The sequence below is a fragment of the Ochotona curzoniae genome, unplaced genomic scaffold (assembly GCF_017591425.1).
Source record: "Ochotona curzoniae isolate NIBS_2020 unplaced genomic scaffold, NIBS_Ocur_1.0 contig_3498, whole genome shotgun sequence".
NCBI lineage: Eukaryota > Metazoa > Chordata > Mammalia > Lagomorpha > Ochotonidae > Ochotona > Ochotona curzoniae.
Genome location: NW_024465885.1, coordinates 20,721,619 through 20,742,229, shown reverse-complemented (window position 1 = coordinate 20,742,229; position 20,611 = coordinate 20,721,619). Strand labels below are relative to the sequence as shown.

General features: G+C 36.2%; 1 protein-coding gene across 2 annotated transcripts in view; it reads left to right on the top strand.

Annotated features, from left to right (window-relative positions):
* CADM2 (cell adhesion molecule 2) overlaps nt 1–20,611 on the top strand; it is a 954,869-nt gene that overhangs the window by 549,057 nt on the left and 385,201 nt on the right. The window lies entirely within an intron of this gene.

Genomic DNA, 20,611 nt, shown 5'->3' with positions numbered 1-20,611 from the left:
AAGATGTTCCGTCCATCTGATGATTCACTCCCCAAGTGAGCGCAACAGGTCGATACTATGCCGATCCGAAGCCAGGAGCCTCTTCCGGGTCTCCCACGCGGGTGCAGGGTCCCAAAGCTTTGGGCCGTCCTCGACTGCCTTCCCGGGCCACAGGCAGGGAGCTGGAAGGGAAGTGGGGCTGCCGGGATTAGAACCGGCGCCCATATGGGTCCCGGGCGTGCAAGGCGAGGACTTAACCACTTGCGCCACCGCGCCGGGCCCTGTCCAGTATCTTCTAAACAAGATTTTGTAAAGCTATGATAAAATATTACAAACCTTACAGTTAAGTTACAAAACTAATATGTAAACAGAGGAATATCCCATGTGTATGATTATGCTTGTCTTTCCTCCGTCATCTCTAATCCCTGGTCATCACTAGCAAACTTTAAGTAAAGGAAATAACATTTTACATAGCTTTTTCATTTTTTTCATTCGGTCTAGTTCTCCTGAGATTTATCCAAATCATAACACACAGCAATAGTCTGTTTTATGATTATTATTTCTCATAAATGACTAATGGTGCAATTGCTCAGTTGCATTGTTAAGAAACTATCCAAATGTTTCAGTCTTGTGTTTAAGGCAGTGAAAGAGTGAGCCACACTCTATATTCTTGTCAGTATTTGGGGTTACCATTATTATTACTAACTCCTCTGATAGATTTGTAGCACCACAATAGGTTTTGGATGATACACGATTAGGTTAGCACATAGCTTTTGAAGAAATGTGATGGTAACAAAATGAAAGACATTTTTATCAAAAATGAAAAACCTTGAGTCAGTGATGCTATTTAGAATATATTTCAGTGATTTAGATAAATAGAAAGGCCTAAAATGATACAGTTACACTAAACATTGGAAGGACTTGTTGGCAGTGTCTTACAGCCATATAAAGACATTATTCTCCATTTCCAGTCAATTCTAGACTAATAAACGGGCACTGGGAGATTGATTTTGAAATCAACAGTTATTTTCCTTCATCTTGAGCTCAGAGTGTTCCTAATACCTGGAAACATAGCTCACTTTTTTTTTAAGATTTATTTATTTTTATTGGAAAGTCAGATATACAAAGAGGAGGAGAGAAAGAGAGAAACGTATTCCACTCCCCAAGTGCCCCAATAGCTGGAGCTGAGCAGATCTGAAGCCTGAAACCAGGAGATTCCTCTCAGTCTCCCACCCGGGTGCACGGTCCCAATGCTTTGGGCCGTCCTTGACTGCTTTCCCGGGCCACAAGCAGGGAGCTGGGTGGGTAGTAAAGCAGCCAAGACATAAACAGGGTCCCATGTGCAAAGCCAGAACTTTAGCCACCAAACTACTGCCCTGGGCCCCAAAGCTCATTTTTTTTTAAATGAACCTGTTGTGTATCTGTTTTTCATAGCACAACTGCAAATCACAAACGTCCAGTGAGTGTAATGTATGATGGGTTGCTTTTATTTATGTGTTTTAAACATTTAAAAATTTAATATGAACTCTCAGTATGGGTACTGAAAAATAATGTGCCAAGTATATTTTTCAGCCTGTATATTTTATAGCGTATCTACCTATGGTCTAACTCTCCAATATCTTCTTGTTAATTTTTCTTCAATTTTAGGATTATTTGTTATTTCCTCATGCCTTTATACTTGTAAAGGAATGCTTCCAGACCAATATGCAGTAGAACAGAAAGAAAGGAGATCAACTTTCCCAAATCTATGGGTACTGCATTCATGGATTTAAGAATCAAGTGGTTGAAAATATTTTTAAATAAAGGGCATTTGTCATGAATATGTACAAAATTTTCTTTGACATCATTCCTCAGTTGTTGAAATAAAACAACTACTTTCATCAAGATTATATTGTATTAGGTAATAGTAAAAATCTAGAGATGACATAAAATGAATGGGAAAAGAGGCAAAGGTGAAATACTATACCATTTAATCAAGATATTTGAGTATATGCAGATTTTCTTTCCAGAATGCTGGATCCAATTCTCTGTAGATACCAAGAAATTAATGTGTTTGTAAAACACAGATAACTGCATTAATTAGAAAATAATAGAAGATTCAAATAGGGAAAAATCACCCTTTTAGAACATGAACCAATAGGATCCACTCATGGACATTATAGTACATATATTTTATTTCAACCTTACAGAAATGGAGAGATTTTAAATTTATAACTAATCTCATTAGAGTTCTACAAATACCATTAGGTTTTTGAAAAACTCACAATAATGCTTTTTTTGTGAATGTAATAATCATTATCATTGAAAAATATAACTTCAAGATTTAGAATATTGAAAAATACACATCTTACAATCATCAGACATATCCTATTTTATTAGAGATTGTTGCCTAGTATCTAATATTAAATATAGAATTCTTGGCGCTTTCATTACAGATATAATCTATTGCTTCAAATCTCAAAAAAAAAATTTTGTTTTGGGAAAGTAAATGATTGCTTGATAATTTATCTTATATACCATCTTCCAGTAAAATTTTGCAAAGACTGTGTATGAATTTATTCAGGTATGCAATATTATTGAAAGAGCCACAGTTGGGCCCGGCGCAATAGCATAGTGGTTGAAGTCCTGCTGTGCGCTGGGATCCCATGCGGGCACCAGTTCTAATCCCAGCGGCCCTGCTTCCCATCCAACTCCCTGCTTGTGACCTGGGGAATCAGTCAAAGTCAGCCCAAAGCCTTGGGACCCTGCATGGGGGACCTGTAACAGCTCCTGGATCCTGGCTTTAGATCTGTGCAGTACTGGCCGTTGTGGCCTCTTGGGGAGTGAATCATACGAGGGAAGATCTTCCTCTTTGTCTCTCCTCCTCTCTGTCTATCTGCCTTTCCAATAAAAATAAATAAATTTAAAAAAAAAAGAAAAAGAAAAAGAGTCACTGCTAAGAAAAGAGATAGTAAACTGAGACTCTTGTTGCATTTTTATTGTTATTATTATTTTGCATGATACAGTCTGGTAGGGATAAGTATTGTCCCCTTCCATCTTCCCATCCTTGCTCCACGTTGTTCCTCCCTAACCATTTTTCTCTTATTATTGCAATAGTATAGTCCTTCAACAATAGTTAGCAGTCCAGCATTATGCTGCTTAAGTTGATCGTGGCATTATAGATATTGGCAATGGTGGAAAATCTAATATCATATTTTCAGGTTATATTTAACAGTTCCATGGGGAGTCATTCTTTTAAATCAGGAATAGCGAAGTGCCATGTAACATGTCTTCACTTTCTGATAAGCCAGCCTCCAATGGACAGTTCATCTATAAGAATACATGTATAGAATCCTTAGATTTATAACTATTTGTTTTATAAAATGCATGAAAGTTGTCATATCAGAAAGAACAAAAGATACCGATTCTTTGGCAATTGGGTTATTTTCCTGAAAATAAGGATCTCCAATTGGGACTATTTTATTACAAATTTCATTCTTTTAATGATTGAGTAATATTCCACAGAATAGATGTACCACTGTTTCCTTATCCATCCCTCTTCAGACAGGTATGTGGGTTGTTTCTATGTCTTCATTACTGTAGATTTTGTTGCCACAAAGAGGGAGTTGCAGGTCATTTTGTCATATGCAGATTTCACTGCCTTGGCTGTATTTCCTGGAATGGGATAATTGAGTCATTATGGTAGATGAATTATAGGTTGTCCTAGCACTTTCCATACTGACTTTCATAATGTTCTCACTAGGTTACATTCTAACCAACAGTGGAGTAGAGACTTTTTACCCAAATCCATGTCACAGTGTGTTGTTAGTAGATTCTTAAATGCAGGTCAACTTCACTGTAGTAAATTGAAACCTCAATGTGTTTTTTAATTGCATCTGCTTAATAGCTAGGGAGCCTGAACATTTTTTATTAATATGTCTAAGATCCATTTAAAAATGACCATTCAACCATTTAAGAGCAAATGTTAAAAAATGTCCATTCATATTTTTTACCCATTTCTTTACAGGACTGTGTGTTTTGCTGTCATTGAGTTTCTGATGCTCTTTGGATATCCTAACTATGAGTCCCAGCTCTGTTTTCTCCCATTCTGTTGGTTGCTTCTTTGCTTCGTTGGTCATTTCCTTTGCTGTACAGAAGCTGCTTAGTTTGATGTAGTCCCATGGTTTATTTTGCCTGGCTACCTGTGATCTTTCTGAGAAGTCGTTACCAGTGTCTGTGTCTTATATAGCACTTTCTATGTTTTCCTCAAATAGGTGGGTGGTGTCTGGGTGTCTGTGTGTAGATTTTGCTTCTTGATCCATGTAGAGCTCTTCTGTTGATATTCAGTTTTTATTTCAGTATCAGACTTTTCTGATTACCACTGACATGTAATATGTCTTAAGATCTTGAATTGTGATTCTTCCTGCCTGATTTTTATTCTTTAGAATACATTTGGCTACTTGTAGTTTCTTGTGTTTCCAGATTAATTTTTCTATCATATTTTCTATTTCTGAGAAGAAAGTTGTTGGAATTTTGATTGGGATTGCATTGAATCTGTATATTTGCTTTTAATAATATGGTAATAATATGGACATTTAACTTCTATTGATTCTACCAATCCAGGAACATGGTAAATTTGTCAATCTTTTGATATCTTTTCTATTTTGTTTTTCATTTTTTTAATTTTCACCATCAGGGTCTTTAATGTCTTTGATTAGGATTATTCCAAGGTTTAAGGTTCTTCTCTAGCAACACAATCGAAGCAATATATGAAAAATCCAAGGCTGAATAGAAAAAGAGTGGAAGCTTTAGATCTAGTTATAGATCTTAATGGAACTTTTACCACCTTTACCACTTTTACCACCAACTTTTACCACTCCTATTCAAAATAGAATTGGGATCTGTTGCTAGGACCATCATACAAGAAAAAGAAATTAAAGGAACTCATTTGGAAATCGGGAATTCAAATTATTCCTGTTCATATGTTACATGACTCTACACACAGGAGAATCAAAAGACTCAATATAGAGATTATTGGAACTTGTAAGAAAGTTTAGTAGGGTAGTGGGGGACATAATCAAGGAACATAAATTGATGGTTCTAGTATATACAAACAACTTGATGGCTGAACTGAGATTTTTAAGCTCCTGAGAACTTTTTCTTTCATTCTAACACAAACAAGAAATTTGAGAGCATGATTGCTATTATTTTACTTGTGATAATAATACATAACTGATGGTGAAGTGTAGATTCAAAAGTGAAATCACTGCTTTGGTTTTAGAAGTCCCATCAACTACCACCCAGTCTGCTGTTCTCCACATTTGTTGCCTTTAAAAAAATATTTATTCTATTAATTTTTATTGGAAAAACAGATATACGAAAAAGAGATATGGAGATAAAGATCCTCAGTCAGCCGGTTCACTCTCCAAGTGGTCACAATGCCAAAGCTGAGCTAATCTGAAGCTAGGAGCCAGGAACTTCTGGGTCTCCCATGTGGGTGCAGGGTACTAAGGCTTTGCATTAGGCTTTGTTGCTTTCTCAGGCTACAAGAAGGCAGTTGGATGAGGACCAGAACAACCAGGATACCAGCCATGCCCATATGTGTTCCTGGCAGATGCAAAGCGAGACGAGGGTATTGTGCTAGGGCTTTTTTTTTTTCTTTTTGTACCTTGTTGCAATAATGAAGGTGCACACAGACACCTTCCTTTGACATAAAATTCTAATCATTTCATCCATGAATAGGGCAAGTAAGAATATTAAACTAATAAATTATCCATATGATTGTGCTTTCCAGGAATTAATCATTTATATCAGGTATTCTCATTTTGTATAATTCCTTTCCTCTAAGTGGCTTTTTCTCAGGTAAGTTACAAAGCTCAGTGAAATAAAATCATGGTCTTAGACTCTAACATATTGGAAAACTTTCATTTTAACTCCAAACATGATATATATATATTTTTGAAATCCCACAGGACACTTATTTATGGAAATGTTAGCTCTATGTGCATGCTGATGCTTAAACAAGTAGAATAGAGAAGGTTAAAAATTTTTACTTGGTTAAAATAAATGTTCCTTTATATTAAAGATCATTACATGTATCTGTGTGTTCCGTGTATTTACAGATAAATTTCTAGAGCACACTGAATTCCCACATCACATTACAAGCTAAAATATTCTTTCTTAAGTTTTGTAGAGAATGGAAGTTAATAGATTATTTTTTCAAAGGTGTTGGAATTGTCATTCTTCTTTTTGAAGTTGGTAATCCAAATTACATGTGGAATGTGTGGCTGGTCTTGGTGGACATAACATGGATCGTTTTCTAGGGAAATCTGCTTTCAAGTAGCTATTGAACACATCATGCAGCCATCAGTTGTCTTGATTGATAGTTATGAATGGCATGGCCATTAGACACAGGAGTCAGCCCCACTTACAGTGCCAATGTGAACAACTTCATGGACTGTGTTAGTTTTATACTTAATGGCAAGTCAATTTACTGTTGCTCTGTTTTGTAGCTTTGTGTAAGTATTCATGCTATAAATGTTTATCATAGTATGAGATAAAATAGCTTTTGAAATCCATGTGTATAAGCATATATATATTTACATGCATTTGCCTAGTACTGAGATCAAGTCTACTTCATATGCGTTAATTTCAACTAGTGAAGTAGTTTAAGAAAAAAGATACCATTCCTAGAAATGAGGAAGCACTACCCTTAAACAAAACATCAGTCATTTTAACAGCGACATAAAAAAATGTATGCAAAAATGTGTACTTTCGTTGCTTCCACTTTCCTTTTCTACAACAGATTTCCACACTGTAAAAAAATACCATGTTAGAAATATCATGAGTCCTACTTCAGGTTATGTTCTTGTATAAGTGTGTGATCTCATGATGGTGATTTTTGCTTTGCACATTATTGTCCATTAAATGAATTAGATGGACTGGTGTTCAGTTCTGAGATGCAAATGATGCAGTCGTGGTATGACATTAGCTTGCTGACATTTGGCAAATTAATCAGATTGTGTTCCCTTTGGAATCTCTTTGGCTATTAATATCTAATCGTGTTTGTTTACTAGTCTTTCTGTCAGGTCCACCATATGAAACTAAATCCCAACATCCCCACCGTATCACTGACACTAATTCAGTACACAGCAATATTGTACGTGTGAAGTGAATGTCTATTTTGAGTTTCCACTTTTACTGTCTTTGATGCTGATGCTTTGTTTCAGCTATGCCCCAGTGCACAATGTGCATGGATTATCTTACTTTATGGCTCTACTTATTCCTCACCTTATCACATTACTTAATACCCTCAGCCATTTGGGATCAAACTTTGTTCAGTGGAAGAGTTAAATCTCAGGAAAAGAACATATTTCTGGTCATCAGCCTACACAAGTTTTTTAGGCTTGGACACTTTCTTTGCTGTTTATTATTCAAGGCTGTAATTTGGCTCTCTCTACTCACTGCTGTCACTCACTGCCTAATCATAAACAAAATATGGGTTTGCTTTAGCATCATAGCTTATTTCCATGTCTAATTAGTACATCTTTGGCTGGGGTACTGCTAAGGTACCAAACATTTGGCTTCTAGCCCTGTGCTGCTAATGAGGATATTAGTCTATGAATATAGTTTGCCTGTAGCAACTTGGTGAGTTCTTTTCATTTTAGGCCCACTCAACTGTCAGTCCATTATACTGTTGCAATTCTGCAAAATGGTACACAGTCACAAGATTGTCATTCTGATCTCTCTAGAGCAGGATCATCTTTGGAACATATTCTCTGGTTGAATGGCACATAAGCCCAACTTACTTTCAATTTTCCAGGCCTTCTTAACTTTGAAAGACTTAATATTCTGTCTCCCTTAGAAGCATGGAAATGTTCAAATGGTCTCAGGACAAAAAATTCCAACTCAGAAAATATAATTTGGAATATCACAGGTGAGCAAACAGCCTGGTGGTTAAGCCCGTGTTCTAGACTCCTGAATCAAATCTGTGAGTAGTGAGTTCTGTAGCAAGTCTCAACTCTTGTTTTCGTCCCTGATGGTCAGATCCTGTGAGTCCACGATGGTGGTTCAAACTGTTCAGATTCTGAAACTCGTGTGAGAAACGTAGAATGGGTTCCTGGCTCCTGGGTTGGGCCTGTGCTAGTCCTGATTGCTGTAGCAATGTTGGGTATGAAAGAAGAGGATGGCGAAACCTCTCTCTCTTTCTATCTGCCCTCTCCAGCTTGCCTTTCAGAGAACACACACACACATATGTTTAAAAGATCCATCCATGCATTAAGGAAATTTCTGTTCGTCTTTGCTGCAGATGATTTTGTTGACTTTTCCCTTAATGCTCTGGACACTGATCCCAACAGGTGACATTGGGTCCCGAGCTTACCAATCCAGAATTCTATGCCTTTCTGGAAAGGAGGTTAACTACCAAGGCAGGCTTAGAGTGCCTCACTGGGATGAAACTGATGCTAGAAAAGCAGCACCCCTCTCTTGTTTCAGTCTGCCTTCTGTGACAACACTTATGTCTTAACAATAATCCTTCTTTTTCTGCCAGTTTCAGATTTATAGTGAATTAGAGATCATGACAAACAGCATTATGGATGTCTGGAACCAACTACTGCTTTAAATGAGACTGCTCTTCTAATTTCCATTTATGTACTAATAAGTTCTTTTTCCTTTATGCTTAGCCTACTTTCAATTAGCATCTCTCATCTTAGAGACTCTAACCTGCTAAAAGCATATTCAAAAGTGATCGGTAATAGTGTAGCTTGATGTTCTAATGGTATGGAAAATTTACATCCCCATAGAGGAGACAGCAGAGCAGCATTTTTAACATGACATACATAAATTATTTAAAGTATCTGAAATTGCAGAGTTGATAATATTATGAAAATGATGGCATTAAAGTGCTCTTATAATCTGTCTTACTGAAAAGATAGTTCTCTACACGGGCAATATTTCAGCTAATCCCTGTATGATAAACATGTTTGTGTATATATATAAATTGTGTTTATACATATATGTAATATATGTGTAATGATATTCAGAAAATTGTAATTAATTCAATGCAGCGTTAGTTTAGGATTAAAGGTAGTGATATACACAATAGAAACAATTTCAAAATATGAAGACCTTTTAGCATTTCTTATCTTTGTTTTTCATAATGAAATCATCAATAACAGAATCATACTAATGTTTTCATATAGACTTGTTAATTTTACTAGAATTCATAGAAGTTATTTAACCAAAAAAAAATAATATTGTGGCTAAATCCTAGCCTCTCCTGCTCCAGGATTCCACATAAGCATGTCCCAGGTTCTATACTTGTCATCCAACAACCTGCTTGTGGGCTGGGAATGCAGGAGAAGTTAGTGCAAAGTCTTCTGACCTTTACCCAAGTGGGAGAACCAGAAAAAGCTCCTGACACCTGGCTTCAAACCAGCTCAGCTCTGGCCATAACGACCATTTGGGGAATGAACCATGGATGCAAGATCTTTCTCTGTGCATCTCCTCTCTGTATGTCTTCTTCCAATAACAATAAATACCTTTTGAAAAATAAAACTCAGTAGATGCTAAGGCATCATGATAAAGCTTTTAGATTCATTTCCAAATTAACCACTTTGTTTTAAATATAAATTAGCTATTATAAAGCCTTGTTATATGATTGTTAAACCTACCTTTTCGATAGAACACATTTTTTTTTAAATTTTATTATTACATTTTTGACAATCTTTACATAGTTAATTGGGGTAAAAAGGTTCAAGGGCTACAGGAAAGTGGGTAAGACTATTATTTCCATTTTGTTTCCTTCATGTTTAAAGGGGGGGTATTAAGGGAGAAGGACCACCCAGTTTCCCACCCTCCCCAGGTCCCGCATGTAGGGTATGCTCCAAGGTTCTTGATCAAGTGGTTTTGATAGTTCACCAGTTATGAATCGCTGTCAATCTTGCCACTCCAAGCACTATGAGGTCTTTGAAGAATCCACTGATTGACATAGTCCATCATAGAGTCTCTGTTTGCCCCGTATTTCGCTGCCAACATACAGCTGAGGTGATTGATTGACCTGTTCTGTCTTCTGTCTTTTCTTGGTTAGGGTTCTGAGTCCAGCATTTCGATTGGGGAGATCTCCAAAGAAACTTTGTCTGAGGTGTTCCCAGACCAGATTCTTGTATTTACTAGCAGGTACAGGGCCCGGCTCAGTCCATGGCCCTGATTAGCTGGGTTGTTTCTGTTTTCAGCCCGGACTTCCACTGGAACCAATGGGTGTTGCAGTCCAGCCTGGTGCTGCCCAGCACATTCTCCACCCTTGCATAAAGAAGTGGGAGCTGCAACCTAGTTGGAGCGACCCACAATAACCCCCACGAGACCTGCTCCCTACCCTGGTTTGCCAATATGTGTAGCAATAGTCCAGTCTGTCCTACACCCCATTCCACTTCAGCCCCTGTCCTGGTTTTCATAGAACTCATTTCTTAAGTCAAATCCTGCTGGGCATTACTTACTTGAGAAAATAAGCAATGCTCCCATCTACTGGCAGGACACTGGATCTGCAGACATACAATCCTTGAAGCTGAGAAAAGTCAAGTCACCCAATGTGAGCTCATTAAAGAACAAAGAATACTGGAAGAATGCCAGATGCAGAAGCTCTGTATTCCTGCTGTGTGGCTTATGCTGAAGTCCAGACACTGAAAACCAAAGGGAAAAAAACAATAGAGATGAATGTGAAGCAGTGCTTTCTGAAATCTACATCGAAAATCAGTTTCCATGTGAATACACAAACACAGGTGCACACACAGTTTGGTGTGAAGACACACAATTCTCTCTTGAAAATATTACCTACTTAATCAGAATTGCAGTGATAGTACATTAAGACTGCCTGTTCATTTATTTGACTGTTCAAAGTTTTCACATTAAGGAGATGGTAATTCAATTTTAATTCTTGTATTATCTTCCAAAATTATGTTTTCTCTTTTCTTTTTTGTTTCAAACCAAAATTTTTAAACAAAATGCCTAATTTCAAAGACTTATCCAATTTGGAGAGTAAAGTTCCAGCTCTCAGACCACTACTGACCTAGAATCTACAACCCTCCAACCCCACTCTACATCCATGTAAACACTATTCTCCAATCTGTGGTGACATTGGCCTTTCATGTTCACCAAGAACTTCCAAAAGCAGATAGAAGCATATGAAAGATAGTAGGAGAACTAGTTATGGAGAGAGAGAAAGAGACAGAGGTTTCATTTGTTGGATCACTCCCCAAATGACTAAAGCTGGCCAAGCCAGAACCAGGAGCCAGGAAATTCACTTGGCTAACTATTTGGGCCTGCTTCTACTGCTCCCAAGGGGCAGTAGCAGGAAGATGGACTGGAAGTGGAGCTCCAGGGTCTGGATCTGTTGCATGTATGTGATACCTGAATCACAGGTAGCAGCTTAACCCACAGTGCCAATGGCTGGAACCTATGTATGTATGTATGTATGTATGCATTTTTAAAATAAAGGTCGTTACAAATCTTATGACTTTCATAAAAGTTACTTGCAGGGACATAAATAAATACATAAATACAAGCAAACACACACATACCTTAGAAATGTTTGTGAAAAAAGATATTTACAAAAAATACATTTGTATAGATGTATACATATTTAGTCTAAGAACTACAGTTTGTCCACTCTTCACTAAATTAGATCTCGTCTTTCATTGAGAAATTCTTCCTGACACTCTAGAATTTGTTAAAAAAAAAAAAAATAACCTACCCTTCTCATTTTTTTTCCCCTTTAAGCATCCCACGTGCTAGAAAATAAGAGTCTGGGTTTTGAGATGTACTGATGATTTCTGTCGTTGCTTCAAAACGAAACTAAAAGGACTACAGAACGTGTGCTAAAAGAAATCAGAGACGCCCTGACTGCCCGTGCTGTAGCATAGCACAGAAGGCACACAACATGATCTGGAGATTGATGATGATGTTAGATTTTTGCTTTAAAACACATTTTCACGTTGATATGAGAGAGATGATTTGTTATGGTATTAAAAACAGAGCAAAACCCAAGAATTAAAAACAAAACTCTCTAACTAGATCAAATCTAGTGTTCTATTAATAGCACTTCCAGAACGTAAATATTTATGTAGTTCAAGCACTTGAAGCTGTAATTTATCTGTCAGCCTCACCCTCCATATCTATTGTTTCTGAACTAGCATCACCATCCTTTGCTCTGAGAGGTGACAATGCAGGCTGATACTCCTTGTGTGAGCTGATAGAGAAGGAAGGTGTACTTGCATGGTTGTTCTTTGGCATACTAGGGATTTAAATTTCAATTAAATCAGATTTGAACTTATGTTCTATATCATGATTTAACATTAGTTGTGATTAGTCTCTAATTACTGTTGCTGTTGATATCAGTTTTATACCTTCCCATTTGTGATGGCAAAGCCAAGGCATTTGAAAATTTGCATGGTATTCATTTGTGTTTTAAGTTTACAGTATTCTAACACTCTTAAAATTTAACTAAGTGTGAAGTGCTCCAAATTAAGAATCACAGCTTTATAAGCAGGAAAACACAATCTGGGTTGTTGAAGTCCAGGGTTGGTAAAGTTAGCAGCCTGTTGGAAGTTGTGTTTAATATTCTCTTTAAAAATAAATGAGTAAACACATTATCTGAATGACTGTAAATCTACTGGTAACATCTACCAAAACAAATAAGACAATACATGCATAGATTTGAGCAGAGATATTTGAATCATGAACTTAATTTATATTGTTCAAATATAGTCTTTTAAAAATGCAATGTGATAATTAAAACTCTAACTCTTGATCATTTTCTTGTTATTATTTTAATTGGATTTTCTTTTCAATCTATGGAGTTCTAGATAGTAAGATTCTCTCCCCCTGTTCTTCCTTATGTATCCCAGAAACATGGCCTTCCATGTCATTCCCTCCCACATATCAACATGCTGGTCTTCGTGGCCACTCATGGCAACCACAAGCAGGCCCATGTCCCAGATTCGAGATTGTTGGGTTTGATTACCGCCCTGTGCTCTAGATTCCAGATTCCATCCAGTGAAGGATCAGGCAGGTGTTAGGAATGGCTAGCTGGTTGGGTTCCTCATACCCAGGGTAACAGACTGAATTCTGTTGATACCACCTAGCTACAGCCCTAATTTTTAGAGGTATTTGCAAAGCCAACAACTACATGAATGCACTCTCTTCTCTGCCTCTCCTGCTCCCTCCCTCTCTTGTCTCTCTCACTGTAGGAGTTTGGTTTGTGTGTTGGGGGATAAGGTGGGGATGTATCTATATATCTCTTTCTCAAAATCTAGTACATGTTCTTAGTCAGTTTTAGGTATCAACCTGGTGATATAAAATTAGTCTTGGTTAAAAATGATTTTAAATAAAACACATTTAAAATGCATGTGACTTGCATAAAATGACTTCAATATATGTCACTGAATTTATGTTTTCAGTGTGTGAGTGCATGTTCAGGTTAGTATGTGTACATACGTACATGTATCTTCCATGTCTATTCACAAAAAGTCAACAATCGACTTGCTTGGTCTGAGAATCCCTCAAGTGGTAGGTATTTTAACACAGTTGAATGATCATCAATAGGTTTGACCTCAACAGTTAGAAGATGACAAAGGGTTAGTTGTATTTTTCATCTTATACCAGTTATTTGAAATTAAGATCATTTGTGCCATTTAAAACTATGAAGTCTGAAATTTCTTTGCTAATGACCCTTTTACACATTTCATATCATCACTGCCATGACTATTAACTAAAATTTTAAATGTAATATATTTTATTTTACATTTAGGATAATAATATCTACTATATACTATATAAAATTTCTGATGTCAATCACATTTAATTCTTCTTGTGTCCCATTTAAAGGAAAAAGCCATGGTTTTGGATGCATCCTATTTTGTAGAAAACTGTGGGTGGTAGTTGAAAAGGTGGTGAGGAAATTATCCTCTAAAGACATTTTAGGTTAAACAACTTTCAGAGTAAGTTGGGAACTAACCCAAAGGTATTGAAATAAAGGGTGATGTGGGTGGTAAAAGGTGGCTTGTGGCTAGAAGCTAATTAGCATTGCATAAATTACTAATCAAATTTCCCTTTTCAAATATAGATATGACTTATTCCAGGGAGGGTCTTGGTAAAATTGACCTAAATATTGACCTATTTTTACTATCTTTCCTGGTATCAAATAAAAGACTTTTAATAAATGGGAATTATCAAGTGACTATACAAATATTTCATTAACAGGTTTATTTTTTTTTACAACAATAATGCAGAATGAATCCAATGACAAAGATTTGCAGTATGGTGCTTAAATATGTTACTATAATTGTTTTGTCTCATATTTCAATACTAACAGGTATGTTAAGTATATGGCAGTTTAAAACATGGTTTAGCAAACATTAAGTGCTTAGAATATGACAGTTGTTGATTTTCCTATTACAGTGAGATCCATTGCAATCTACAATAATTTGTATTTATTTACAAACATATTTTGAAATAGTAGAGCTTTATTTGAATTATATTTACATGCCTTTTAGGTTTTCTCAGGTTGTTTAGATTAAACAACATCATTGTGTGGAATGCTTTCATAGATTGATAAAAATATATCTGTGCTGTTTTGGGAATCATGTTTATTTTACTGGAATCAATTGCATGGATTTACATTAAATATTTCTGTATTATAAGGAATTCATATGTACGGGAAGTTTTTAAATAATTCTCTCCATTCTTCCTTTCATTAATAATAGAGTCATCTAAGAAAATGGTGAATGATAAGCTTCAGCAAATGTACTTTGATATTCTTTTAGAAAAGGATGCTCATATATAAACTATAGGCTTATTTAAATAGAGGTTATTTCATTGTGATAACATTAAGCAGACTCCAGGAAGCTTTGTATATCCATGGTTCTCCAGAGTTGCCTAGTGAAGAATGCAACATTAGGGATGTTGCTTAGAAAAATGAAAACTCTTTAAGGATGAACAGGAATTTATGAAGGGTCCATTGGAAAAGCATGTTCCATGATGTCTAGCCATTACTTAAATATATGTTACTCTGTATTTGCAACATAATTACACTCACATGAAAAAACTACTTCTAATTTAAGATGCTATTGAAATTGAATATTTAATATGTGGGCAGTTGGCCCAATTGTCCTTGGAATTGAATGAACTTGCGTAAACCTGGATGGAAAACTAAGCAATCATTTGTTTATTTCTCAGTCACTTCATATTAACCCAGATATGTTCTAGACCCCAGGAGAGCCTAGTAAGGATGTTATTAAACATTGCAAGTGTTTGGTGGGCTCCCAAATTATTTAGGTTTCAAAACAAGGTGTACTGAAGCAGAGTGTCTGGGCACAGCAAAGTTTGCATGCTGGCATCAGTGTAAATTGTTACTAAAAAACAATAAAAGAAAACACCAAAAATTAAAAAAAAAAACAAAAAGAAAAAAAGATTAAAAAGTTAATAAAGCATGAAAGGAATGAGTCAGAAATCAATGGTAAGTAAATTAAACAAATGGGTTTTTAAGACAGTTTATTTCTAAGATAGCATATGAACATTAATATTCTCAGTTCAGGTGGCTATAAAAGTGCTACAGATTGGGCCTGGTGGCGTGGCCAAGTGGCTAAAGTCCTTGCCTTGAACGTACCGGGATCCCATATGAACACCATCTAATCCCGGCAGCTCCACTTCCCATCCAACTCCCCTCTTGTGGCATGTAATATTAGCCAAGTACGGCGGACCCTGCACCTCTGTGGGAGACCTGGAAGAGGTTCCTGGCTCCTGTCTTTGGATCAGCGCAGTTCTGGCCATTGGAGTCACTTGGGGAGTGAATCATCAGGTGAAAGATCTTCCTCTCTATCTCTCCTCTCTCTATACATCTAACTTTGCAATTAAAATAAATAAATATTTTTTTAAAAAAATCAGTGTAAATCAGTGGTTAAGAATAAAAAAATTTGATATTAAGTCATTTTTTTAAACAAAGAGCTATTCTGAGGTATATATAATGTCTCTAGTTCAAAACAGTGAAATACTGTGAGTTTGAAATATCATTAAATTTGGAGATTATATATGCAGACAATTTTCCAATTTAATGGCTACTGACCATATTTTAAATGTATGCATTTATTTAGATGACTTTGTCTGTTCTTGTGAAGATATGCAGCATCACATAGATGTTCTACCCTCTATTATAACATAATATGAAGTGTTATTGGAATTATGCAAATTTATTTTAATTTGCATACTTGAGAAGCTATTTTTTACTTAGTTTAAATTTAGCTTTTTTTGTTATATGGTTATATATAGACATAATACAAGGGTTGTGTACTTCTCTTGTAATTATTAATCATCTATTTTTAAGGACTCTGAGTATTATATAAAAAAATAAGAAAAATTTGGTTGTCATGAAAACACTCTGTGGAATACTGATAATATTCCCCTGGGAATATTCTGTGTATTCCTGTCTGTAGGAAATTAATCTATGGACCTTAACCACATCTGCTCGGATTCATTTTTATGTCACTATAAAGTTTATATTCAAATACATATAGTATGCAAACAATGTGTTGCAAACATATATTTACATTAATTGAAAGAAATTCCAAGCTTATGTGTTTGAATTTGTCTATAAAAACATATGTTATGGTAGTTGCTACCTAAAAGGAATATTTGTATTTCTTAATTTTCTAAAGGCGTGGCACGTAAGTCCACTGATGACATTTGGGTGAAATTGTCCAAAACTTGTTTGAAATCGGAGAAAATAGAAGACACAGATGTACACACACGCACACACACGCATGCACACACCACACACACACACAGACCACACACGCACACAAGTCAGGATGACAGGGCTGATGCTGTGAGACGGATTGTTACTGAGGAGGGATACACAATACTTTGAATTTGCGTGGATTGAGTGAGATGTTGGCTCAGCTTGTAACACAGACAACTTGCAAACCAGACTTTCTATAATTGTGCTAAGAACCACTCTATTGTTCTTGACATTCAAAGCTAATGCTATTTCTAAGATGCCTCCTTGTGAGAACTGTAAAGATTTTATCATTTCAATGTAATCGTTATCAGAATAAACATGAAAAGATATTTGTCAAATCGAAGGTGACAGTTTTAGAAATGTATCAAAATTGGGAGTGTTGGAGTGTCTGTGTGGAATACAGTTGATTTCAAATGTGTTACTAGAATAAGAATGAGGCTAGGTTTGGAATTCGGTTTGTTCCTCCAGTCTCAGTTATCATGTTGGTTAAATTATTTAACCCAGCTGAGCCTTGCGACCTCATAACACGAGGGGGGAATACATGCCTCATTTATCTTGCAGGGCGTGGTGAGGGACAAATGACATCTTATACATATAAAAGCTCTTCATGAAACTTTACCCATGGAAACAAAAGTGCTGTCATTCATTAATGGACATGATCATGTTTAATGAATCAAATCTAAAGTTGTAAGGATTTCATTCTGTTATACTGTGGGTGATTTTTGTTTACTGGGGAACCACTACTAATTAAAGTGTGGTTTATGTACACGCTGTTCACATTTGTCCAGTCTGGACCCATCATCTACTGATAAGTAACTCATGAGCATTTAAAATGTACAACAGTCTGCTGCAGCGTGGCCTGTCTCAGATCTGCCTACCTCATGCTGGGCTTTCACAACGGAGCCTGCTGAGACTAAACAGTTTCACAGTCTTCTTAGGGTGAATTACTTGCCACTTATCTGGGATAAAACAAATTCTAAGAAATTCATAGTAAAGGCCCAGTTAAGACAAAAAAAAAAAAAAAAAGAAAAGAAAGAAAAACTAGAAAAAATTACTGCAGAGCAAATCACATTAGATTGTCAGATTTCTTTGCAAATTGTAATGTTTTGTAAAATATGAATGAAGCAAGAAGAAAAGCATAATCATAGATGTAATATTTTGTAACAACTTTGTTGTTTCTCCTTGAATTTCATTGGAAAAACAAAAAGAAAAATCAATACAGTTACAAAAGTTGTCACTTTTGCAGTTGCACAAAGTAGAATTTAGTTTTGAAAGCCCAAAGGTTAAAATAAAAACTGATATGATCATTTGAAATTCACATCCATTAATAAAGTTCACAGAGCAGTGACTATTTACCCAATAATCACACAGTTAAACATTTTAAATACAAGTTTAGGATTGTTATTATTATTATTATTTTTTATCGGAAAGGCGAATATACAGAGAGGAGAGACAGAGGGGAAGATCTTCCATCTGATGATTCACTCCCCAAGTGAGCACAATGGCCAATGCTATGCCGATCCAAAGCCAGGAGCCTCTACCGGGTCTCCCACGCGGGTGCAGGGTCCCAAAGCTTTGGGCCGTCCTCGACTGCGTTCCTGGGCCACAGGCAGGGAGCTGGAAGGGAAGCGGGGCTGCCAGGATAGAACCAGCGCCCACATGGGATCCCGGGCGTGCAAGGCAAGGACCTTAACCACTTGCGCCACTGCGCTGGGCCCAACAAATTTAGGATTATATAGCTTATCCAACATTAGAAAATTTAAATGATGAGGAAAATCATCCAAGACACTGAAAACTCTGAAGAGGCCTTACATTCGTCCATGAGGTCAGGATTTAACTGTCAACCTGTAGGCACCTTGGACAGGACCCTATGCTTGACCCAGGACATTGGAGTTACGCAAAAGAGGACATGAAGAGTGGATAGCACATAGGGTTCATCCAGATATAGCTGTTCTGGTTTCATACAAATGAAAATAAAAAAAACAAACAAAAAAAAAAAACCCAGCTCTCTTCTGCTGAGCTTTTGTTTCTTTATAAAGTGGACAAGTAGTTTGTTTTGCTTCTCTTGGAATTTTTAAGGAATTAAAGGATTTGGAAAACATGTGGCTGAGAAAATGTATGACAGGAAATGTATGTAGTAGCTATCAGGTAATCCTTTAGTGGAAAAAGATTAGAAGTTTAGGTATTTAAAAGTTAAGATTTCCAAAATAAAGCTACTCCTGGTGCATACTACTATATTCACTATGAAAAATTAGTACAGAGGAGAAAGATTTGCTCTTATAATATTTTTTTTACTGACAAGATTCAAGAATCCAGTTATATGACACTTCCTTCTTATCCTTTGTGAAGCACCTTAGAGAAATAATTCAGATTTCATTTTCTTCAGGAAATTATAATGATGCAGGCTGTTAATGAATATGCATTAGAGTGTTAATATTAGAGTTCCAGAGAATCTCACTAAATAGTCAGCTACTGTGATGCTTAGACTGAAGGGTTAGCTCCATCCTTACATCAACCTTGTGCCAACTGGCTGATCCAATTACTTGAGCCTCTTTGAAATTCCTTAAGTGCCTCTTCTAGGAAATACTCACAATAATATCAAGAAATAGCATGACTTTAAAGTGATATGGATTGATTTTATTTTAAAGAAAAAAGTCTTAAAAATAGGTAATTTATAAAAGTCAATACTGACTTGTTTAAAACAATAAAGCATATCAGCAAAGATGCCTCCGACAACTGTCATAGTTGCCACAAGACATGGTTTAGAAAACATAAAATCAAGAAAAAGAAAGATACAAGGCTTAATTTTAAGAACTGGATACTGCTTTGAGTGCTTAGATAATTTCATTTTAAAACTGATGTTTTAATCTTAGTGGAACTTGGAAAGTGACCTGTGTGTGGTTAAGGATGCAGAGATGATATTTAAAAAGCATCTCTTCTGGTTGACTGGAGGGAGAACACTCAATTCACACTGACACTTAAGTTTATATTAGTGTTGCAGGGAGAGGAATGCAAGCAAGCATCCAGAGCTGGAAGATCAACATTAACATTTTATACATTGAATTTAATAATGCATTCTTCATGCTAAATAACTTTCTGAAACTTATTTCATCCGATTTGAGAGGTGATTTGAAAACTGTCAATATGTTAGGCAATCTGTTGCAAAATCGTCTGTTTTCATCTAAGTACCTCTGCATCATGTTTAGATGTGTTTTGTACCATTTTTTTTTAACTCAGCCCTACTCTGCAAACCAGAAGACTTAAGCTTATGTTCCTGGTGGCTACAGTATGCTGTAGGGATTTTATTAGGTGCCATTTGAGGCCACTCAGGGAAGGTAAATGCCAGCATAAATGCAGCCAGGGGTCTGTGCAAATAGTGCACCTGCACAGAGAACCAATTAGATTAAACCCTTAAAACTGGAAAACGAGTGGGAAGTAATTGCTGACAAGGTGAGATTCCCAGAGAGTTGGGAACATCATTTATTCTACCACTCATTGTTTGTTGCATTAAACAATTCACTGGCTAATCCTCATTCTATTAGGACTTATTTTCCAAAACTGCTGTCCCTATTAAAATATGGACACCAATGTGGAAACTAACAATTCTAAACTATATCAAACTATCTAGTATGAATAGGCTCATCAAAGTGCAACTTGAGACGTGAAACTAGATTTTGCTAAGGGGAGTGATAAAAAAATGGACTTAAGGAAAGACCTTTGCTGAGGAAGGGGAGATCAGCAGGTGATGCAGTGACATAAACCCTTTGTTTTAAAATGTCCCTGTTTGGTTCACCAACTGCCAAAAAGTAAGACTTGCAATTTTATTTGGAAATGTTTGTGTGCGTCATATATTCTTTATAGAAAAAA